Below are 26,071 nucleotides of genomic sequence, written 5' to 3'. Positions count from 1 at the left end.
AGACTGGGAGTGGCTAAGTCATTATGCAAGGTAGCCTATTTCCCCTTGTTTTTTCCTACCCCCACCCCAGACATTCTGGTTAAACTTGGATTTAAACTTGGATAGTGGTCAGTTTGGATGAGCTATTGCCAGCAGGAGAGTGAGTTTGTGTGTGTGTGTGTTTCCTGGGGGTGAGAAAGCCTGGATTTGTGCTGGAAATGGCCCACCCTGATTACCATGCACATTGTAGGGAGAGTGGTCACTTTGGATGAGCTATTACCAGCATGAGAGTGAGTTTGTGTGTGTATGGGGGTGGGGGTGGGGTGAGAAAACCTGGATTTGTGCTGGAAATGGCCCACCTTGATTATCATATACATTGTGAAGAGAGTGGTCACTTTGGATGGGCTATTACCAGCAGGAGAGTGAGCTTGTGTGTGTGGGGGGGGGGCGGAGGGTGAGAAAACCTGGATCTGTGCTGGAAATGGCCCAACTTGATGATCACTTTAGATAAGCTATTACCAGCAGGACAGTGGGGTGGGAGGAGGTATTGTTTCATGGTCTCTGTGTGTATATAATGTCTTCTGCAGTTTCCATGGTATGCATCCGATGAAGTGAGCTGTAGCTCACGAAAGCTCATGCTCAAATAAATTGGTTAGTCTCTAAGGTGCCACAAGTACTCCTTTTCTTTTTGCGAATACAGACTAACACGGCTGTTACTCTGAAACCTTTCTTTGGCTTTGTTAGTGGATATTTTGTGGCAAAACATTTGCAAAGCCACAACATGGTGCTGTAAATGTGTGGATAGATCACACTATGCTCTGACCCTCGCGGCAGCCGCGGATGCAGTAGTAGAACAAGCTATCTTACGAATGGCTCTGCCATAAGCTTCCTTGCACCCACCTTCACACTGATCACTGCTCACAAGTCACCCACATGTGGAATACACATAGGGACCATCACTCAAAGAAGAAGAGCAGGTTACTTACTGTAACTGGAGGTTCTTTGAGATGTGTGGTCCCTATCTGTATTCTACTACCCACCCTCTGCTTAGGACTTGGTTGCTTTGTGGTAAGAAGAGGAACTGGAATGGCATCAACCCACACTGCCACTTATACCCTCAGTCAGGAGCATTAGGGGAGATACTGCGCATGTGTGGGCCAATGGATACTGTTTGGAGAAAACTCAAGCTCATGGTGTGTATGCACACCATGTGTGGATACAGAAAGGGAACACTCATATCAAAGAACCTCCAATTACAGTAAGTAACCTCATTCATCTCTATGGGTCCAGTATTGCAAATTTAGTGAACTGTAATGCAAGCTGAAAGCAGTGGGAGTTCTCTCTCTTTCTCTGGATCATGGTAAATGGAAGACATTATGTGGACTATGGCATCAGTGAGAAGAGGGCTGCTTTCTAAAAGAAGAAAGCTTGTATCCATACCTAAATGCTTTCAAATACATAGTTCCTAGTAATAAATACAGAAAAAGTTAATATTTTAGCAAAGTCCTTTTAAACTATTCCCAGTTAAGAAGTATGCCTGAGTGTGTCTGCTCTTACAACACTGTGTTGATTTCCACAACTTCTCATTACTGATTTATCAGATAAGCACGTACAAACCACAGAATATTATTTTAGTGGAATACATTCAAGGGTACACATGTATCAGACAGACCACTCTGCAGTGTAGCTTTTAGACTGTGGAATCTGAAATGCCAGCAGCCACTCTTATTTTTTTCCATTACTCTTTCCCACAGAGTAGCTTTATCTGCTAGAATAGCCCAGTATTTTCCCCCAGGGTTAGTAATTTTATTTACATTTATTTTTATCTCCAACCCCCTGAAAGCACTTTTTTCCAATGTGCATTTTCTATTGACAGTATCATAGTTATTCCTGATTACAGCCATCATGTACTCAATAACCCTCTGCTTGTTGGCCTTTCTTGAAACCAAGCCATTTTTTTCCTTTAAAATTTGTGTGTTAAACTTTCTCCTTTTCCTCAATAAGTTCATGCAGCAGAATCTATGCACCCACCTGTAACACACCTTGGGTGATAGGAGTCAATTTCAACCTACCAGCAAAGCATACTTAAAAGCATTCTTTTAACCAAATACTACACACAGTACACAAAGTGATAAGTAATTCAAAGAAAAGATTTATCAGCTAACAACATCCCAAACAAATGAACTGGATCCCTCAGCCAGAAGGGGCCTGACTGAAATCCTGTTGAAGTCAATGGAAAAACTTTCACTGACTTCAATGAGATTTAGATCAGGGTCTATGGAGTTGTCATCACAAATGTTTGTGAATTTTTATGTTCCCACCTGCTGCTAAGAGATCATCTTACTCACTGTCCAGGCTGACCTCATCAGTTGCAACCATCTTTATTTACATCTCTAATGTCCCTGATGTCATTCCCATATTGATCTACTTTATTCTACTCCAGTGGTTCTCAACCAGGGGTAGCAGAGGTCTTCCAGGGGGTACATCAACTCATCTAAATATTTGCCTAGTTTTACAACAGGCTACATAAAAAGCACTAGCGAAGTCAGTAAAAACTAAAATTTCATACAGACAATGACTTGTTTATACTGCCCTATATACTATACACTGAAACGTAAGTACAATATTTATCTTCCAATCAATTTATTTTATAATTACATGGTAACAATGAGAAAGTAAGCAATTTTTCAGTAATAGTGTGCTGTGACACTTTTGTATTTTTATGTCTGATTTTGTAAGCGAGTAGTTTTTAAGTGAGGTTAAACTTGGGGGTACGCAATACAAATCAGGCTCTTGAAAGGGGTACAGTAATCTGGAAAGGTTGAGAGACACTGTTCTACTCCATATTGTGTTTTCCACACTCAGTGCTAAAAGGGTTACATTGTCAATTCTCCCTTTTGTGCAATGTGCAATTCATTAAGCCCTCAGGCAAGTGAAAGATAAACATGACAAACATGGGAGTGAATAATAAAGGAGAATCAGAATATGAGTCACCCTGGTGAACAGTTTGAAAACTGCCACCAGACAACTGGCCTAACCTTATAACAGGGCTAGAGTGGCAGAACAGCAACAAGGGGAACATTAGCACCAATAGCAAGTCTGAAGTGATGGTGAACAAATATTAGATACCACGGGCTTCCAACCATCCAAATTGGTGGTGGTGGCCATGTAACCAGCAATGATGGCCTTCCTATTGGCCAGTGAACTCCATGGCTTCCTATTTGGTGGTTGTGATTACCTTGATAAGTGGAATGCAAACCTTCCAATTCTCCACTGTATTGCCATGGTGATCATAGGAGAAGTCACAGGGCAGGGTCTCTGCTTCTTGTCCCTGATATCATTCCCATCCATCCCACACCTTCTAGGGTCCTTGGTTATGAGAAGGGGGGAGCAGCAGAGTCATAGCTATCATACACAAAGAGTATTTGGATTTTTTCCATACAGGCTACCTGTACAGAAGCCTTCTCCCCACAGGGAAGTTACACTTTCCAGTGAATAGGTGTGATGCATGGCCAGAAAGGGTTAAACATCCTGCATGATAAATTACTCAGATTCAACACTTAAAGACATATGGGGAGATAAAGTTTGTGTTTTTGTGTATTTACATACATATGGGTAGGGGTCAACAATGTAATCAACGGTTCCTATCTATACTGTATTCTGTTAATTCATAGATCAAAAGAACATCCACTGAATGCATCCAATGAAGTGAGCTGTAGCTCACAAAAGCTTAAGCTCAAATAAATTTGTCAGTCTCTAAGGTGCCACAAGTACCCCTTTTCTTTTTGCGAATACAGACTAACACGGCTGCTACTCTGAAACCTAGCACTTAAATGAATTGTAAACATGGGATATCGCTGTATTCATCTCTCTTTGAAGTGTATAGCAAATCACCTGTGAATGGTGGAAAAACAGGCAATTGCCTTATGTTAATCTGTGTGAATAATTAATGATGATGCTTAAGAAATGAGGGCCTATTGTTCCCTGAGGGACTCCAACCTGTCAAAGGAGGCTTGAAATTGTATAAAAGATGTTTGGGTCACAATCCTTTTTATCTCAGACCTGCTTAAGCTTCATCAGGGGAAGTTTGAGTCACCAGATTGAGATCCCAGTTATGCTGGTACACCCTTAACAGGATATTGGACATTGAACTATAACCTATGGGCTAAATTCGAAAAGAACTCTTTTAGAACTCTTTGCAACTACAAAGCTCACCATCTCTGCTATGAAATCTGAACCTCAAGAACTGAACTCATGTCTGTATGTATATTGATCTTCATCAGTAATCTTCATCATTCTTGACATGGGTAACTAGGTGGAGGCCTGAGGGTAGGTTACTTTAAGGGAACTGTGTTGTTGGCTTCTGAGCAACCAGTGAGGTAAAAAAGAAGTTGTTTTGTGCTGGCTTGGTAAATCTAAGTATTGAAATATCCACCAGTTTTGGAGTTTGTCTGTCCCATTCTTTGCAGTTCACCCTAATTGAGTAACCTCAGCTGGCTCCCCCAAGGACCCCAGTCACAATAGGCATTAAGAAGAAAGAAAGAAAGAAAGAAAGAAAGAAAGAAAGAAAGAAAGAAAGAAAGAAAGAAAGAAAGAAAGAAAGAAAGAAAGAAAGATGTGGTTTGCAGCCTTCAGTCCTGATACAGTTGAGATAGTAATGGAATTCATTTTTCCTCACTGATTTGAGGACAGCCAGTCATTAGGGCCGATGGAGGTTTTGTTGTGGGATATGGCCCATACTCTCAGTACAAGAGGTGGGTGGCTTACAAATTTCTGTGACTCCATGATTGCCCATGTGGCTCTTAAGTGTCTCAGTTTCATTTGCTGAGATGGGAGGTCACATATATATAGGAGAGAGAAGTACTTGCAGGAATGTCCTAGGTGCTACCACCCAGACATTTGCTTTTAGATGTTGTTAGGCCAATCCCGCCATCTTCCTTTTTAATCAGTGCATGCCTGTTTTCCCTCTGCTGGCCTGGGGCAATAAGAGTTAATTATTTGTGAAGATGGAGACAAAACTGGCAAAAAGCAAGCTGCTTCTATTTACACCGGAGTCCAGCAACAATAAGGAGAGCATTCGAAAAATCTGGCAATAACAAAAAGGCCTGTATATGCTCAGGAAAAAAAAAAGAATGATCTGGTATAAAGCTCACCAAATGCGTAGAGCTGCAGGGAAAAGCCAGGTGCTGGTATAGTAAACATTATGACCCCTAGAAGTGGGAACAGAAATATTGTCAATTGAAATTATAATGTTTCATTAAACCATACAAGGTGTTTAATTTTCCACAACTACTGGATTTTGTTTTTTGCCATTTCACTTCGTCATCTGAAAGCCCTGTAGCCTTGAAAGAAGACATATAACAGTATAATAATGCCTTTAATACTTTATCATATTTCAAAAATAGATTAGAAAATGGCCCTAATACATGGAATTTCTTTAAAGAGCAGCTTCCTCCAATGTGATTGGCAAGTGGCATAGGGCAGCATTTAAAATCTCTCTCCAATTAATCACCTGATTAGATTATTTATAAGAGAAAGTAGCAATGTAATTCTATCTACCCTCTTTATTGAGTTAACACTCATTCAGGTAGATTGTGAGCACAGTAGCATCAGTGTACAATGAGAGAGCATCAGAAATCTCTTCACATACTCTGGTTATGTGTCAGTGTAACTGAAGTCCAAATATGGCATCCAGATCATCATTTTAAGAGAATCACGTTATTATCCCTTTCAGTCTGAGGTTGGAAACATGGATATTTTATCTAGGACAAAAGGAAAATCAGTAAGTGCTGAAGACTTCAGAGTCCACATCTCAGAGGGAATTTTATTTTTGTTTTGTAGCTTTTGCAAATAGTTCTGCTCTTCCAAATGTGCAATGCCTCCAAACACCATGCTGGGCTGTTGATGGATAGAAGGTACACTGGTACTTTTTCAAACACAGTTTTTACCTCTGACTGTCTAGTACATTTTTTTTTTCCATTTGAACAAGTTATTAGTATGCCTGTTTTACAAGTGTTGGAAAAAGAATCCCAGGATTTTGCCTCCTGTGTGTTTTTGCCTTGCTTCCTCATGGTCCATGATGCCAGCGGAAGGTGTCAGCACTATGTACCCAAACTGACATGAAGGCAAAAGGTTGCTCTGCCACTTTTCCAGGTCCTTCAACTGAACATCAAATCTGGGACTGATCACACCACACTTGTTCAGTCTGCCTGTGAGATTAACAATAATTTTCCCAGCTCTGTGATCGTCAATGATCTCAAATTCACCATTGTAACCATGCTTCACAGTTAAAAACCGGACAATTACTTTAGAGCATGGTCGAACGAGAACTTGACGTGTTCCATGTTTCTCTGCATTGTTGATGCTCTTAAGGGGATCGGCCACAACTTAAAGTGACAATTTCAAGAGTTGCCTTTTCCTCTAGCTTCCATGGACAATACATCTTAATGTGCCAATTTGCTTCCCACAATTTGCCAATTTGACATTAATATTTACCTTCCAAATGAATCTATTATAGGAGAGACAGAAAATCAATCTACAATCAAATATCTGAATTTCTCCAGTGGAAGGCATATTCAGTCAGATCAATGATTTTGAGACAAACCTAGGTATCAGGATAAGCTAATTATTTAATCTGATTTAACAGTGAAGACATTCTGCTACTCTAGTTAAGATCACGGAAAACAAAGCAGTTAATTTGGCTTCGTGAAGCAGATTTGGAATTAACCTATTCTATGCAGTTTTTGTTTAGCAGTTTTTGAATATGTAACCCAAGGATAAAAAAGGGCATACTTTTGTTTTAGGGCCTCAAAGCAAAGAATACTTAATGTACGTCTGCACAGCAAAGTCATTCAAAAAGGATCACCCTCCTCTATAGCTGGGATGAAGGTGATAATTTAGGTGCTATTCTACTTGTTCAGAGTTTTGCCAATCCCAATATAAAGAATCAAAGTGGCAAACACTCCTGTTTTTGTTGCCTTCACATTTGAGAGCTACAGTTAATGGAATATGGAAACACTACAGAAGAGAAGGCGATTTCACACCAGTAGCAAATGGAAGAGTTTGAACTTTTAAGTTTGTAGTGTTAATCCCCTCTATGGGGTTTCTGACATCCTACAGGCAATCCACACTGTTTGTTTTTATGCCTCTTTGCAGAAATAGAAAGTCATTAAATATGCCCAAGTGGGAAATGAATGGCAGTAAACAGGGAAGAAGAAGAAGAAGAAGAAGAAAATTAAAAGCACTAAAATACTGATTAAACAGAAAAATGGAAATAAATCTATGTTCATTAATATTTATCTGTGGTAATTCATTTAAAGTGATTGTTTCTACAATGTACATTATCAAAAATTAGCTGAAATGGAACCACCCAAATTAAAACGTTCAATGAAGGGAAATACCTTAGAAAACAGTCAAAACAGAGACACCGATATATCAGCTACCAGTGAAGTGGACTTCTTCTTTCTCTAAAGTTTTATTCAGAAGACAAGCATTGCTTGTGAGTGATAGCACATTATCTTTTAAATTGGTTCATCAAACATACAACAGCCTTACTCTCTAGTGAAGATGATCCATAAAAACTCAAAGAACATCCATAAATGTTTAAAGTAATACGTGCATCAGGGATTAACAAGTATGAAATTAATAAACATTCTATACTGGAATAAAAGTGTGGCAGTGAACCAAATGTGAACTGTCAAATAAAAATATTATGAGTGAAATTCTGGCCCTATCTAAATCAACAGCAAAACTCTCAGTGACATAAAACATAAAAATGGCCATACTGGGTCAGACCAAAGGTCCAAAGGCCCAGTATCCTGTCTACCAACAGTGGCCAATGCCAGGTGCCCCAGAGGGAGTGAACCTAACAGTGATCTCTCTCCTGCCACCCATCTCCACCCTCTGACAGACAGAGGCTAGGGACACCATTCCTTACCCATGCTGGCTAATAGCCATTAATGGACTTAACCTCCATGAATTTATCCAGTTCTCTTTTAAACCCGGTTATAGTCCTAGCCTTCACAACCTCCTCAGGCAAGGAGTTCCACAGGTTGACTGTGTGCTGAGTGAAGAAAAACTTCCTTTTATTTGTTTTAAACCTGCTACCCATTAATTTCATTTGGTGGCCCCTAGTTCTTATATTATGGGAACAAGTAAATAACTTTTCCTTACCCACTTTCTTCACATCACTCATGATTTTATAGACCTCTATCATATCCCCCCTTAGTCTCCCTTTTTCCAAGCTGAAAAGTCCCAGCCTCTTTAATCTCTCCTCATATGGGATCCGTTCCAAACCCCTAATCATTTTAGTTGCCCTTTTCTGAACCCTTTCCAATGCTAGTATATCTTGACTTCACTACGGCCAAGATTTCTCCTTGTATCATTTGCAGTACTTTACCCTTTTATGGCCTGATTTTCAGTCAGATGGATCATTCTTCAATTCTGGTCCTGAACTATTGCGTAGTGTTAACCTCTGCTGTTAAACAGCACCTTTGTTACACTGTAAAGGTGGCCACAGCAATGCACTGGTAAATTTATAAAGCATTTTTTAATACAGTGTTTAGATGAAATACATTGGAGCCAAACCCTGCAGCCCGTTTAAGTTTGCTTTGTACTGTTCTGGAAACACAAAGCAGATTTAAAGCCTGCAGTGACCAACTCAAGAGTCCTCTTGAGTGGAGGACTCCTCCAACGGCACAGAGCTCGAATAGCTGCTCTATCTCACCATTTGCAGACCACAGAGTCACAGGTGTGGCTGACGGAATGGGGGGTGTGGCCAAAATGTCCTCAGTCCCTGGCTGTTGCAAGAGTTCCTTGGGGGATGCTGCAGCCAGGTACAATACGGAGCAGCAGTGTGATTTTTCTATTTTGATAATTTGCCAATAAAATCCTTTTTTGTCTTCCTCAAAAGCCCACCCATCCCCATCCATGGTGACAGATTATGCAGTACATCTCGTTCCCAAATCCTGTTTGGGATGACTCATGTATTTTGTCCTCCCCAACTCTGCACAAATTGTTTTGGGAGCAGGCCATCTCCTCTTTAAGTAGACCCTTTGCAAAATCATGTGCATAACCATTATTGCTCCTTGCTTCCTCCTATTGTCTCCCAAACTGCAGGGTTGAGAATAAAATCTGGATATGTTAGCAAGGCAAACATAAGTCGTTTGCTGTACTCCAGCAATACAGTTTATTCCTACAAGAATTACCTGAAGGTTAAAAAATGTAATACCAAACTGCACATATACTCAGCTATAGCTACCCATCTCACTTACCAAATCAGTCTCTTAACTTCATGAATTAGACAAGAACATTTCATTAAATAGGTTTACTGGATGCAATTAGCAGTTTATCTCCTAGTGAGCAGCTAATTCTTAATCATGTAACTATGCAAAATGCCATAGAAAAGGTAAAAATTAAGCAATCCAATTAGTTTATAAAGCAGACCGTTTAGACTTAATGCAGGATCTTTTTTAATATTCACTTGTAGGGAATTAGAATTATAAACAAAGCCTATGAAAATTGGGAAAAAAGTGTAATGCGTGGCAATTTAACGACACATGAGTGTGCAAAAGGATGTAATGGAGCTTATCACTTTAGGGGGTTTTGTTCCATTGTTGGTATGTGCACATAACTATCAATCAGACTTCAAAAACTATTTATCCCCACTCCACTACATATGTTCATTTATGTAACTTGAAGTCAGAGGGGGCTTTTGTTTGTTTTCATTTTATATTTTTCTTCTGAGAAAATGTATCACAAGTTACACTATGTATATTTTGTTTGTAAATACATCATAAATATAGACAGGTCTGAGCATTAAATTAACAGTATTAAAAGAAAGCTACAAGCAACATCTAAAGAGAGGTAGTGGTGAAGGAAATAGTCAACTGAAACATAATAAAGTCAGGCATTATTTCATCCTGCACAGACAACTGTAAACATCTACCATCAATAAAGAGAACTCCAGGGACCTACTAACATTGTACTGATGGAAAATTAATGGGCCATATGTAGACCTCTCAACTGTAAAGGCTAAGACATCAATGCAAAATGTCTTCATTCTACAAACAAGACAGATCATGCAAACTCAATCATGTCGCAGTACAATCTTTGGCAGACAAGACCTTCATGGGATTTTTTTTTATATGCATGAAATGTTTTAACCAAGATGTTGCAGGTACTTTTCACTGAAATGCCATGAGACCAATTATTTGACAACATGCAGAAAATTATACTTTCCCAAAAAGAACATGAATGTAAACCATTGTGTATAAGGGAAGAGGAATAACCTCTGATCAGAGATTACACAAAACAAAAAAAACACACATAAAAATCAATCCCAGCCGTTTACAAACTTTTAAGTAAAACTTCCATTCTGTAGCATGGGATGGCCTCTTTCTCCTCAGCCTCTCAGGATATGCATGCAGAATCCAGGCAATATAGTGACCCAGCATCCCAGGAATAATGGGCTGGGTGGTGAGTCAGTATATTGCCCGAGTGCTGGGCCTTGCTAAGCATGCCCAGCATCATTCCTTGAATGCAAGAGGGCGTGGCCAGATGTCTAAGGAATGTACAGCCCCCCCAACAATCCTACTGGAACCTGGGTACATACTGATCACTTCCAACCCTGATAGAAAAAGCACTGGGGCGGCAGGGGGCAGGGAGGAACGGGAGAGTGGGAAGAGGAAACAGACATTTACCAATACATTTTCTATATTTACAAAATAACTATCTAGCCATAGGAAATATCAGCACATCTGTTGGTAAGGGTTAACTTTATAATGGTGACCACTGGAATATAGGAATACATTATGAAGCTAGTTTTTTTACATGGCTACCTGAAATGCCATTCATCATCTTCCATGTAATTAACAGTAAATTAATACCAGAAACTAATTTATCACTGGTAGAAAGATGTCCTTTTCTTTTGACTGATTGACATGCACTAACAAGTTAAATTATGTCAAATTATCTGAAGTCAGTGGCCATTTGCACTAGTCCTACAAAGGTCATGAAGTCAGAATCCATATCCATTCTCTACCAGGTAAAATCCAGTAATGACTAACAGAGTTAGACACAATTTAACTTTTGCTAAAAATATAAAGGGTATTCAGAAATTTAAAAAAAAAATTGCTTTATTAGTACAGGGTTTTTTTAAATGCTTTCCATCTATAAAGTCTACAGGTCTGGTTTTAGTCTCACTTACACCAGTTGTACATTGGTGAAATTCCCTTTACCTCCAAGGGGTTACTTCTGATTTAGGTCTGTGTCTACACTAAAAAGTTAGGTCGACCCAGCTACATTACTCACAGGTGTGAAAAAGCCACACCCCTGAGAGACGTAGTGTAGCGAACCTAACTCCTGGTGTAGACCATGTTAGGTCGACAGAAGAATTCTACAAAAAGAAAAGGAGGACTTGTGGCACCTTAGAGACTAACAAATTTATTTGAGCATAAGCTTTCGTGAGCTACAGCTCACTTCATCGGATGCATTCAGTGGAAGATACAGTGGGGAGATTTATATATACAGAGAACATGAAACAATGGGTGTTACCATACACACTGTAACGACAGTGATCGGGTAAGGTGAGCTATTACCAGCAGAAGAGCGGGGGAGGGGGAGAACCTTTTGTGGTGATAAGCAAGGTGGGCCATTTAGGGGAATTACCTACTCTGACAGGAGATCCCCCCCCCAACCGGTGGGTGTAGATAGTGTCTGCACAAAGCGCTACAGTGGCACAGCTGCAACACTACATCTATGCTATTGTAGAATTTCAAGTGTAGACAAGCCCTTCCTCTGGTGTAAATAAGAGGAGAATCAGACATAAGTTAGGACAAATTTGTTAAGCATTCAAAAGATCGGAAATGACAAAGCTAAATGTCCCAATTTTCTCTTCCTTTTGAACTGCTTCAGTTTAGTCATCCTTGGGTTGTGCCTCTTATGCCACCCTGTGCATTGGCATAAGGGGTAAGTGGTGTGACCTGAGCATCCCTATGCCCAGCAATCCCAGGCTGCCCTAGCACTCCCTGAGCCGGTCACTGCCAGCATAAAACAAAACTTCCTTTGGTCGCTCTTATCTGTGCAAGCCTGATGCTTAGCTGTCCCAGGTCTTTTGCAGCCCTCTTTGACTTATGCCAAGGGCTACTCAGCTAAAGTTAAAGAGCAGGGCTGAAGTTGTCAGTGTAACCTTAACTCTGCTCCTAAGTATGTTTCACAATATAGCCTTCAATTACATGATCTCATATTATTTCTCAAATAATACAAGATACAGGTTTTTCCACCATTTTATATATTTGTATTTTAAAACAGAGGAGGTGATTTTTTGCTGGTGAGTATCCCACCTGGTACAGGCTGCTTTCACGGGAGGAGAACAAGAACCAAATATTCCAGCAATTATTCACACTCACAGCCTCTTGTTCTCACAGGAGAGTTTAGCTACTCATATCTGTTAGACTACACACATCACAGCCCAAATCACATCAAAGAGATTGCTATATTACATAGAAGGCAGCTTTTTGATATAAGATGTGGAAATTCCAACAAGAGGATGGTCCAAACTTCTTAGCTATACCAACAGAAAGGAACTAACAGAGAATATCAGAACAGAAGGGAAACTTGGAGCAAGTGATCACAAAAAGTATATTTTCCTGGAAATCCTCAGTTCAAATGTAGTTTTTATATTTATTTAATTAATTAATTAAAAATACACATTCTATTACTCTTTTTTAAAAGCATAAGAACTTGAACTGAAGAATCTTGCAAAAAGAAAAGGAGTACTTGTGGAACCTTAGAGACTAACCAATTTATTAGAGCATAAGCTTTCGTGAGCTACAGCTCACTTCCTCAGATGCATATCGTGGAAACTGCAGCAGGCTTTATATATACACAGAGAATATGAAACAATACCTACTCCCACCCCACTGTCCTGCTGGTAATAGCTTATCTAAAGTGATCATCAGGTGGGCCATTTCCAGCACAAATCCAGGTTTTCTCACCCTCCACCCCCCCACACAAATTCACTCTCCTGCTGGTGATAGCCCATCCAAAGTGACAACTCTCCACACAATGTGCATGACAATCAAGTTGGGCTATTTCCTGCACAAATCCAGGTTTTCTCACATCCCCCCCACCCCCATACACGCACAAACTCACTCTCCTGCTGGTAATAGCTCATCCAAACTGACCACTCTTCAAGTTTAAATCCAAGTTAAACCAGAACATCTGGGGGGGGGGGTAGGAAAAAACAAGAGGAGACAGGCTACCTTGCATAATGACTTAGCCACTCCCAGTCTCTATTTAAGCCTAAATTAATAGTATCCAATTTGCAAATGAATTCCAATTCAGCAGTTTCTCGCTGGAGTCTGGATTTGAAGTTTTTTTGTTTTAAGATAGCGACCTTCATGTCTGTGATTGCGTGACCAGAGAGATTGAAGTGTTCTCCGACTGGTTTATGAACGTTATAATTCTTGACATCTGATTTGTGTCCATTTATTCTTTTACGCAGAGACTATCCAGTTTGACCAATGTATATGGCAGAGGGGCATTGCTGGCACATGATGGCATATATCACATTGGTGGATGTGCAGGTGAACGAGCCTCTGATAGTGTGGCTGATGTTATTAGGCCCTGTGATGGTGTCCCCTGAATAGATATGTGGGCACAGTTGGCAACGGGCTTTGTTGCAAGGATAGGTTCCTGGGTTAGTGGTTCTGTTGTGTGGTATGTGGTTGTTGGTGAGTATTTGCTTCAGGTTGCGGGGCTGTCTGTAGGCAAGGACTGGCCTGTCTCCCAAGACTTGTGAGAGTGTTGGGTCATCCTTTAGGATAGGTTGTAGATCCTTAATAATGCGTTGGAGGGGTTTTAGTTGGGGGCTGAAGGTGACGGCTAGCGGCGTTCTGTTATTTTCTTTGTTAGGCCTGTCCTGTAGTAGGTAACTTCTGGGAACTCTTCTGGCTCTATCAATCTGTTTCTTTACTTCTGCAGGTGGGTATTGTAGTTGTAAGAAAGCTTGACAGAGATCTTGTAGGTGTTTGTCTCTGTCTGAGGGGTTGGAGCTAATGCGGTTGTATCGCAGAGCTTGGCTGTAGACGATGGATCGTGTGGTGTGGTCAGGGTGAAAGCTGGAGGCATGCAGGTAGGAATAGCGGTCAGTAGGTTTCCGGTATAGGGTGGTGTTTATGTGACCATTGTTTATTAGCACTGTAGTGTCCAGGAAGTGGATCTCTTGTGTGGACTGGACCAGGCTGAGGTTGGTGGTGGGATGGAAATTGTTGAAATCATGGTGGAATTCCTCAAGGGCTTCTTTTCCATGGGTCCAGATGATGAAGATTTCATCAATATAGCGCAAGTAGAGTAGGGGCTTTAGGGGACGAGAGCTGAGGAAGCGTTGTTCTAAATCAGCCATAAAAATGTTGGCATACTGTGGGGCCATGCGGGTACCCATAGCAGTGCTGCTGATCTGAAGGTATACATTGTCCCCAAATGTGAAGTAGTTATGGGTAAGGACAAAGTCACAAAGTTCAGCTACCAGGTTAGCCGTGACAGTATCGGGGATAGTGTTCTTGACGGCTTGTAGTCCATCTTTGAAGGACAAAGTCACAAAGTTCAGCTACCAGGTTAGCCGTGACAGTATCGGGGATAGTGTTCTTGACGGCTTGTAGTGGCATATTAAAACACATTAACACAGAAGTGTTGTAAATAAAACTGAAACACCTTATGTTACAGTTTCATTATCTAGAAGACTCTGCCTGCAAGGAAAAATCTATCACCTTGATTTTGCAAGTAATTGTGTCTGCTGTTCTGAGCTTACAGGAACAGCTAAGGAAAAATGATTTTGTGGTCAAAGTCTTGGTTACACTACCTCACAATTGTAGTTGTATATTTTGCATGAACAACAATACACTCAATAATGGAAGGAGATTTGTACAATTCCATATATTAATCACTTTCCTTGTCCAGTTCACTTCAATACATCGTACTGCAATACGTTTAATGTGCATTATCTTGCATTTGGACTTCGATCATGATGATCAGTTCACATCTTAGTTTGCCACTGTTTTTACAAATGTTAGAGTTTTTCAGTTATCTACTTGGGCTGTGGGTTGCTTGCCATATTTTTTCTTTTTTTTCTTTTCTTTTTTGCAGTGTAGTTTCTTTTGATACTAAAAAATTGAGCCCAAGCTGTTTGTCAAAAAGAAAAGTGGAAAGTAAAAGGTTTCTTCTCTGCTTGGTGCACAGGGAGTTCCATATATAACTCAAGGGGTATTTCAGAGGCTAATCACAGGGGCCATGCCTGCAGGAAAATAGTCTGCACATAGATGGAGGATGCTAGGCCCCACACTCAAAAACACAGAATTTCTGCAGCTTAAAATGAACTTGTGGATATTCAGCTGGGAACAGCCAAAAGGATAAGAGGATGTCAGATGGAAAGAAAGAATAATGAAGAGATAGAAGAGAAGGCAGATGCCCAAGGGGAAAAAGGAAGTTACAGAACACAGAACCACACAAATGAAGTGGGAGTAGGTGATTGACTCTGGGGAGGAGATACTGTAGAAGAGAAGGAAGCGAAAAGATCAGGTGAAAAAAATACAGTGGCTGGTAACTCTGATACAAAAAAAGCACTAGCTTTTTGGGTGGGAGGGGTTTAAAATCCAGCCGTTACACATAGTAACTGTATCAGCTGGTAGTTTTTCAGATCTTCCGTTTCCCTGGTTTTAGGATGGTGTGACCTTTGCCTGTTGCCATCCCTTTGATGTTTGGTCAGAGCATGCATGCTGGTAAAGAAGCACGTCAGCCAGTCATGGCCATGCTGACATAGGTTTTTCAGAAATTCTGGGAAGATGTGTCTGAGCCTGCAGCCTTCCAGGTTTGGTGAGTTTTATGGCCTTTTCCACTTCTTCTCTAGTGAATGGATTTGATAGATTTGATGTCTGAGCGATGTAAGTTACACCGACCTGAGCGGTGTGGACAAGCACAAGCCCTGACTTCTTCCTCCAACATAGAATTATAGGACTGGAAGGGACCTCAAGAGATCATCTAGTCAGTCCAGGGCCCTGCACTGATGGCAGGACTAATTATCTAGACCATCCCTGACAGGTGTTTGTCTAACCTGCTCTTTAAAATCCCCAATGATGGAGATTCCACAACCTTCTTAGGCTATTTATTCCAGTACTTAACCTCCCTGACGGTTAGCAAGTTTTTCCTAATGTCCAACCTAAACCTCCCTTGCTACAGTTTAAGCCCATTGCTTCTCATCCTATCCTCACAGGTTAAGAGGAACAATTTGTCTCCCTCCTCCTTGTAACAACCTTTTAGGTTCTTGAAAACTGTTATCATGTCCTCCCTCAGTCTTCCTTTTCCAAACCAAACAAAGTCAATTTTTTCAATCTTCCCTCATAGGTCATGTTTCCTAGATCTTTAATAATTTTTGTTGCTCTTCTCTGGATTTTCTCCAATTAGTCCACATCCTTCCTGAATATGGCACCCAGAACTGGACACAATACTCCAGTTGAGCCTAATCAGCGCAGAGTAGAGCGGAAGAATTACTTCTCGTGTTTTGCTTACAACACTCCTGCTAAGACATCCCAGAATGATGTTCACTTTTTTTGCAACAGCATTACACTGTTGACTCGTATTTAGCTTGTGGTCCACTATGACCCCCAGATCCCTTTCTGCAGTACTCCTTCCTGGGCAGCCATTTCCCATTTTGTATGTGTGCAACTGATTGTGCCTTCCTAAATGGAGTATTTTGCATTTGTCCTTATTGACTTTCATCCTATTTACTTCAGACCATTTCTCCAAGTTTGTCCAGATCATTTTGAATTTTAATCCTATCCTCCAACACTTGCAACCCCTCCCAGCTTGGTATCATCCACAAACTTTATAAATGTATACTCTATAACATTATCTATATCAATATGAAGATATTGAACAGAACCGGACCCAGAACTGATCCTTGTGGTACCCCACTTGTTACGTCCTTCCAACATGACTCATAACCAGGACTCATGTCCGTATCTGAATCATCAGTCAACAATTTGCAATTTAGTGAAACTTTACATAGTAACTCAGCTAAATACAGCATAAAATATTGGGAAGTATTTAATTCTATCTACAGAATATGTTTTCAATTATACAGATGAATCCCTGGCCACACTGAAGTCAGTGGCCAAACTCCCATTAACCTCAGCAGGAACAGAATTTCATGCTATATTTTACCGGTACAGCCTACTACAATCAGTGATATCTGGATCATAAAAATTCACTAAACACACTGTTGACCACAACAATAGCAGATAGTCAAAATATTTTAAAGTATATTTCAATATATACTGAAAATGGATGAAGACTCATTGAAAAAAAGAATGAAAGAAGGTTTGTTCGCTTCTTAGGGATGTTGCGGGAGATACAGACAGACTTCCTAACCTAAAGCTTAAACAGAGGTTGCTTGTATATCCCCAAGACTGTTCACTAGATAAGTATAGACTCTGTGACACTTCACAGCCTTCCCTTAGTACTTTGGGGTTGGTCATCTCATTTCCCCAGTGCATTATCAATTATCTTTTTGGTTCTGATCACAGCCAGCCTAATTACCTTTAAAATGACTAATAATATGGTACAGGACGGAACTGCCTTGAAAAGACGTCAACATGTAGGTTGTGTCCAAAACACTTCATTTAAAAACATTGTTCCATGCATTTTAAATTAAACTGGATTTAATCAAAGTGCCATACAGCTATTCACCTCATGACTGATCAGAGTCATGTTCTTGGTCTTTATTCTTTCAAAGAAAAAAAGTAAACAATTTCTATCCATGAAAAAGGGATAGCATTCTGGGAAACTGAGGAAAAAGAGTACCCACAATGGCATAATGCACTTAAATTGTGGAGTTACAAAGGAACTTTTCGTGTCTTCATGCACGTGTGTCATACACACACATGCTACACAGACTTCAATAAACATATTTATAAAATTCAAATTTAAAAGTGATTCTCTGAAACAACTCCAAGTACACATATGTCTCTTTATGAACATAAGACATTAAGCAGTATTCCATGCTACATACTGGGTCCTGAAAGAACATAAAATCAGCCCAAGCCAAAGTAGTAACACGGTAATTAACATGGATTAAAATCTATCCAAAATGCTAATAAATTACAGCTTGTGGATTTCAAAAGTCATAACCTTATTTTCATGACTAAATTATAAAGTTGATTTAGGTTCTTTGTGAAGAAAGATTCTCAAGAAAAACTGGACATTTCTGATGCTGAATGCTAGCTTGCTTTTGCATAAAAAAAACCAAAACCCACTATAATCAGGGTCTGAGTTATTTTTAAGTTTTGCAAACATGATCTACAGTAACAGATGAACCATGACTTGAGTCCAAGGACTAAATGCTCAACTACAGCAAGCAGTCAATTTACTCAATTAAGAAATGCTCGAAATGATGTCAGTGGCAGCGATCCACTAAAAATCTTTCAGTTGGTCAATAACGGGGTGAGCACATATGCTCTGTACTTCAGGGGAATCCCTAGTTACCTCTTTAGAGCAGTTTTCCAATTCCAGGCTGGAAAAGAAGCATAGAATATGGTCTCAAATGTAGAACATTATCTGAGGAAATTACTGTGAAAGTAAGTTTATTAGAAGAGGAACCGTGAGATGTGCATACAAAATGAGCTGCCATGAGCCCAGCTGAGAGTTCTGTGAGAGCATCCACATATTGTCTCCCCTAAAGATTCAGGAATACATTCGATCAGTGTTTCTTTTTGAAACCAGGGACCAGCTTGATGCCTTCCTAAACTGTGTCAGGGAGATCTCAGGGACCAGTGCCAGTCCATGGACGGGTCATAGAGAAACACAGAGAAACATTAGCTAATGTTAAAAAAGCACTTTTTTTTTAAATTTAAAAAGCTCAACAAAATATTTAAGTACCAAAAGCATCTCTCTAGCTCTTGTATTCTACAATTCTTATTTTTCCTATCTCCCCGCCACTTTAATTTGTCGTTCCTTGCTCTCTTTTGTCCAGTTTAGGAAATGATGATGCAAGGTGCTGAGTGCCCTTAACCCATTTAGATTATGTCTACACTTCACACTAAGCCCAGACTCTGACTCAGGTTTCAGCCCAAGCCACCTTTCTGTTCACATACAAATCAGTCTGTCTCAGGTCAGCAAGCACTCCGGTCTCAGATCATAGGACTCTGCTAGGGGGGTTGGTCAGAGCCCAAGTTCCATTATGATTTGGGTCCAAGCCCTGTCATTCTGCAGTGTGGATGCAGGTTAAACCACAGACCCGAGTCAGGAGCTCTGCACAGAACAATATGGATGCCTTAGCACAGTTGTGAGACCTGGGTCCAGCAATTGTTAACCCAAAGCATCCACAAGCCCAGGTTCCACAGACCCCGGCTTAATGTCCAGTGTAGACTACCCTTACAGAACAGCTCTGGAAGCAATTTAACACCAACTACCCCCAGTAGAAGTATATGCAGAGAGACAGTACTCTCTATACAGCTTTCAGCTGAAGCAGCGGGAAATTTAATTTAGGAAATAAAAAGAGAAACAAACAGTTTAAATAGATGTTTGACAGCTGTACTCTAAAGCCAAGCCTACGAGGCTCACAAAACCACAGTCCATGCAGTTGTACTAAAATACCAAATCAGTTACAATCTTGGTCAACATGAGAGACAGAGAGGGGAGAAGATGTGTGGGAAGGCAAACGTTACTTTGGAGTGTTCTAAAAGTAACAGGCATGTACTTCAAGACAGTTATTCTGAGAAGGGGCAATATGCCCTACCCCAGCATGCTCTGGCCCCAATGCAGCAAGATACTTAAGGCCATGCCTAACTTTAAGCACATAGTAGTTCCGTTAAATACAGTTTACCAGCTTGGCTGGCAGACATGTTCAATCTCTATTGATAACAATTAAGGGCATGTCTACACTACACTGTGTGAGGCTGACTTACAGCCACCACAGTAGCCACCACCTCTTTCTGTTGGTGGTGTGCATCCTCCCCACCAGCACTTCTGCCGACTGAAGGAAGGCCATTAGGGGAGGAAGGTGCAGCTCCGCATGAGGAGTCCAGCTGCCCCCTGGACTTCTCGCCTCCCCCTTCCCTTCCGGAAGTGGGGGCCAACTGCCCAAGCTTCTCACCTACCTGCCAGGAGCAAGACACAGCAGCCCAGGCTTCTCAGCTCCCTTAGCAGGGAACCAGGCAGGCACAGCCCAGCTGGGAGCAGGGAGCCAGGGGAATTCAGGGTCTAGCTACCCAGTTCTTGCCCAACCATTTCAGGGCTCCAGCCAATGTAAGTAACGCAGTGTCTAACAGAGACACTCTGTCGCCCTAACTGCACCGACATAAGCCCTACGCCTCCAGGGAAGATGGAGTCATTATGTCGGTGTTGTAGGGCACTGACATCGGCGGGACAAGGCTGTGGTGTGTACAGTGACATAATTAGGTTGGCGTAAGCTGCCTTACGCAGACCTAACTGTGTAATGTAGACCAGGCCTCAGTATAATAGGACTATTCACATGCTTAAAATGAGGAATTTGCATGAGTGCTTTGCTGAATGAGGGCCTATGTCCCTTCTCATCAAGTAATCAAACTACTGTACTCCTTTAACTCATAGGTGTTTTGCAGAATCAAACAAGGTCTTTGCTATTGACTATTATGACTCACTATTCTGTTACTAAAAATATCTCAACATACTTTCAAATGCCAAAAATTTATGAACAATTCAATGCATTTACCAGTTCTCACTGTTTCAGATAACTGCTGTCAACTGAGACTGAATATATCTGCCAGCCAAATTGATAGTACATTATCAACACACCACAGAAAATGTTCTTGCTTGTTGCTAGGGATGGTACTCTATTGTGCAGCATTACTTTGCCTCATATGATTAGATATGACATGTCAGAACATTTAAAGGTGTTAGAAACTAATATATTTCTCCCATCTCAAGTAGAAGTTTAGCAGGTTGGCTTATCTGCTGTAAAACTTAGTTACATATTCTTTTTTTTTTACACCTTGGCCCAATCTCTGCTCCTGTGTCTGATTATACCCATTTCTGCATGTTCAGGAGCACGTGCCTCTCTAAGACAGAGATAAATAGAGTCCAAATTAGATTTAGACTGACACGCTATGTGGCTACCTTGATATGGAATGTTAAATTCCAGGTCTAGTTATAAAAACTTCACATTCCTAGTTAACCTACTGCAGCATACAGCTTTTTTTTTTCCCTCCCAGAAGAGCCAACAAACCAGAAGCTACATTTAAACAATTAATTTTTCTGTTAAAAATAAAACTCCTCAAAAGAAACTCTGATAATTAGATTTCTTGTTAAGATCCCATTATCAGCCTTTCACTGTTCCTGGGATGGGGGTGAAATATAAAATCAGAGCATACTAGTGTACTGACTATGTCAGCCCTACACAACTACTACACTGAAGACCGTTTGTGGACAGTTGCATATTTTATGCCAATTCAAATGTCTTCTATACCATGGACCTTTTTCTACCATTTTGAACTAATCTGCAATATGCTGACCAAAGTTTTTTTGAGGTGTTTGGGGGGATGAGAGGCTGAGTGCTAAAGGGCAGGAAAGTGGTCAAGTTAGGGTATCCTACTGACATCATTACTGAGAGCAAGTATTATATTTTTTTTAATGAGAAGTTGTTTGTATGATATTTATTTTTTGCAACTGCACATTTTAATTTCTGTAAAAACTGCCTGAGGGATAGGAGTTTTAAATTATATTAATATCTATTTGATATATTGGGCTTTTTATATACCAGGTTAATACTGCTGTTTGAGAATAGGTGCATGCCTTATTCAAGAAGTGACTTGAATTAATTTACATTTTCTTCAGACTTCATTTTTAAGCATGTTTATTTGACAACTAGTGACAATTCTTCATGTGGCAAATTGTGGAAAGTTTTTAGAGTTCAGTTTTGCAAATACTCAGGCACTTCATTATGCCGCTTAGATGAAGAACATTACTCAAATGCAGAAGTGCTTGCAAGATTGGGCCCGTAAATGGTTTAGGATTTTTAATCAATAGAGCCATGAGAAACCAACCTCCACTTCTGATGGCAAGGGATGGCAGGCACAATGTTGAACTTCAGCAGTCTGACAATAGATGGAGTCATTCTTTTTTCCACTTCAGTGGATTAGTGCTCATGAGTGCTGAAATAATTAAAGCTCCATTACAGCATGTTCATTATAACCCCATTTCACAAGAAAATATACAATTCTACTGAGAAAACTGGATCCGATCTGAAGCTTGTCATATTAAAATTCCACCTTGGGACATTATGTATTTTAATAATGTCCAACAAATACATAAATAATACTTACGCATTTCTACTTACACTAAAAATAGTCACAGCATCCTCACAAAAGTGCTACATATAGTTAAAATAAAAGCAAGCTCAACACATACTTACGTACATCTGTCTATAATATGGTTTGACTGCCTCACAATCTTTAAAGTGCTTATCCTCATAGCACCCCTGTGAGATAGTACTTCCCTATCAGCCCCATTTTACAGCTAGAGAACTGAGAGAGACCTAGAGTGGTTTTTATAAGGTATGTAGGTACCTAGTGGGATTATCCAAGGTGCCTAGGCATCTAACTCCCATTGATCACAGTGGGAAGTAGGTGTCCAGACGATTTTGTAAATCCCACTATAAATGACTTGTCCAAGGTCACAGAGGAATCAACATGCATCCTAAAACCACATAGATCAATCGTTCCACTTCTACTTATAAAAATATTCTTCTACTCCACATACATTTTGAGAAAATGTATAGAACTCTAACCCAATTTACTGTGCCCTACAATGATATTTCGTTAGAAACATTCAGTACACATCCAATTAACAATGCACGTGAGGTTCATTATAGAACAGCACAGCAGGGGCAGGTAGGTTCAAGGGGCGATGTAAATTGAGTGAGGTGATAGTTAAATTGGTACAACCCCCTAATATGGATGCCCTTGTATAGCTTTAAATGGACCAGATTCAAACCAATCAAGTTAAAGCAGTACAAAAACTGTGTCAGCAACCCCTAAAGGGATATATCCTCCTCTTCTTTGCCATGTAATCCATCACTAACTATTTCAGTAAAATATCACACCCTCCTAACTGAAATAACTGAAACAGTACACAACTGTGTGTAGGTCAGGCCTGTGTTCATTTCCATATTTTTTAGCCTGTGGGGTTTTTAAGTTGTGCATTTTTTGTAAAGAAAATGTTATTCTGAGAATTTGGGCAAGGGTGGAGGTAGCTGGAGTCCACTGAAAGCAGGAGTCCACTGTTAGCTCTTTTTAATTAAGTCTTTTGTCAGTGAATATGAGCCAACATTGTAAAAACCTGGGCGGCCTGATTTTCTCAGGTGCTGAACATCTACTGATTTCAGTGGGACTTGCTCAACACATCTGAGAATCAGGCCATTTACTTTTGGTTAGATAAATATAGATTTAGGTGCCTAATTTTAGGCAGCGAGATTTTGAAATTTTGGCTATAAAATAATAATATATTTAAAGAAAAATGTGCTTTGTTCTTTTCAAAAACTATGGAAATGCACAAACGATCTCTAATAGGCTTAATTTTGGAAACTTTTATTTTGTTTTCCTGTAACTTATGAATGGCAAACTTTACCTCTTCCTCTCCTTATCTTGTCAATATATAAATTATCCTAAACTAGTCAACTTCATGCAGCCTAAGATGATCTACTTAACAGATCAACTAATATAATGTTGGGTCCAAAAGGACTGTAAAAAGTCAGTCATTGCTAGTTATTGTTCTTTTTTGTTTTATAATAATTTTTAAGACTTAAGAAAGTGAATGGGATTTTTTTTGGCAGTATTCAAAAGTCAAAAACATATTAACATAGTTCCATATTATATATTCTAAGGTGTGACTTCTACCCCCCAAAATTGTACTGCTATAAAAGGAAATAAAATAAAAACACACATATATAATCTGAACATGCTCAATGAAAGTAAAAAGAATTGACCTTAAGTCCTCTCAGACTATCACAATTTGACAGTCATAGCATGGGTCACTAAAAAATTAATTTTCCTTAAATTTGAAACAAAGTTCAGATTTGATCTATGACCTTGATCTTATGATTTAGTAATAATGTTCATACAAATGAACATACAAGCAATCAAATGCATTTTTTGTATAGATTTGTTAGAATTATATCAATCTACAATGATAAACTCAGTTATTATTAGTACTCCGTAATTTCTAAAATGTTACTGATTAAAATGGAATATATCAGTTCATCAGAAGTCCTCTCCACTAGAAGTTAAAGAGCTTTGTTCAAATAACGTTAAGAAATTTAATTTGAAAGCTGACGTCAGTTTAGGTTAGATCATATGCCTCTAAAGGGACACCATCAACTTAAAACGGGATCAGTTTTTTAACAATTTTCCAGCAGTTGTGTGAGTTAATACACACATCGCTGAGTTAACCTGAGTTATACACACATAGCTGACTTAACCTGCCAATTTTTGTGGTTTTACAATCTCATTTTCCCATTTAAAAAAATATTTTTCCTCTCTCTTTTTGCTGGTCAAAAGACCCATCCCAAAATCAAAGGTAACTGATTTCAGGGGAAATGGCAAAACTGACTTACTTTACACAAAGGATAACATTTTCAAAAGTAACTAAGTGACTTAGAGGCCTATGTACCTTAGTTGCTTTTGAAAAAAATTATCAAAATGCTGAAAAATGTACAAAGCAAAAATAATAAATAGTAATAATAAAATAATAATAATAAAAAACAGGAGAAAAATTGACCTAAACTTTTTCAGTTATAGTAATCATAGGTTTTACTTGGATTAATAGTATGTAAAAAGATGTCAGACCAAATGTGATTTTTAAGTTGATACTAGTTCTTTCAATACCTACACACAAATGACGATTTTAATGATTCTCCAAAGTATGGAAGATATTTTACTGTGTGTATGTACTGCAACATCTAGGTACAATGAGGTCTATTGAGAACAGAATATCTCTTTTAGCATTCTTTTTCCTAGCTTAATTCTAGCCTTAACATAATTTGTGGTATATTATATGGTACACATAAGCCCTCAATACTTTCACAAAGAAAATTTATCAGCACAAATTCCAGAGTGAGGTTCTCAAAATTAGAACCAGTGAATCAGAAATGGTACTAATTTACATTAAATAATGATGTCTAACAAAGCAAATTACCAGGAAAAAAACGAGTGCTCTCCTTACAACAAATTCAGTATAGTAGTAATAAGCATTCCTCACCATTCCTCAGGCAAGTCCTTTGCATGCTTAGAATCTTAGTTTTAAAGGCATTTGCAACAATTAACGGAAAACTAAGTTCATACAGATCACATAATTGTCCCTTTGTAGGGCACATGATGCATATTCCAATGTTCTCAGATATTAAATAAGGGCTCTGGCTAGTGTATCTGATGTGACAGAGTGAAATGATGCATGAAGTATTCATCTGTTCAAGTTACAAGACTCTTTTTGAAAAAATAACCTTAAAATTAACTGAGAACTCATCATTTGAATGGAAAGCAAGTTGATGATCTTGGGGGGGAAATGAATGCACGTGGTTTCATACACTAAAATTTGCTCTAAATTTGTTAAAAAATGTTGAACATACAGTAGACAAAATAAGCATACTGCTGCTGATGTAAGTTAGTTTTGACAAAGAATATTACGATAAGGCTTTTACAAATCAATAAAGAGGCAAGAGACAGTCATCTCTGACTCATTCATTTTGTAGCTGGTAATGAAAACACATCCGATTTTAATTAAAATAGTGACCTTCATCAAAGCTTGCTAACTCAGTTCTGAGTCTTCTCTTGCTCCAAACATTTCAAACCCACCTCCGAACAAGCTGCAATCTGAGCATTCTCGGGGTAAGGAGAAAATTATTGATTTTAAACTCTGACAGACAACATACATAATAACGACAATGGACAGATGTCACCCATGCATGTTTGGTATAATCCAGAATTGCCTGGTAGGAAAACATGAAGGAAATAATTTTTCTAGAAATGCTCTAAATAGCTGCAAAATGATTTTTGTTTTAGAAAATATA

The 26,071-nt window shown here is 39.4% G+C and overlaps 1 protein-coding gene and 1 pseudogene across 7 annotated transcripts in view; both read right to left on the bottom strand.

Moving 5' to 3' along the window:
- DIP2C (disco interacting protein 2 homolog C) overlaps positions 1–26,071 on the bottom strand; it is a 485,782-nt gene that overhangs the window by 248,851 nt on the left and 210,860 nt on the right. The window lies entirely within an intron of this gene.
- On the bottom strand, positions 5,952–8,909 carry LOC311515658 (small ribosomal subunit protein uS8 pseudogene; annotated as a pseudogene). The gene is made up of 2 exons: positions 8,705–8,909; positions 5,952–6,365 (listed from the first exon to the last, which is right to left on the bottom strand). The product of its transcript is annotated as a small ribosomal subunit protein uS8 pseudogene (transcript).

Source organism: Lepidochelys olivacea (assembly GCF_965140295.1).
Source record: "Lepidochelys olivacea isolate rLepOli2 genome assembly, chromosome: 2".
In the NCBI taxonomy this organism is placed as follows: domain Eukaryota; kingdom Metazoa; phylum Chordata; order Testudines; family Cheloniidae; genus Lepidochelys; species Lepidochelys olivacea.
This window is presented reverse-complemented; position numbering and strand designations above follow the sequence as displayed.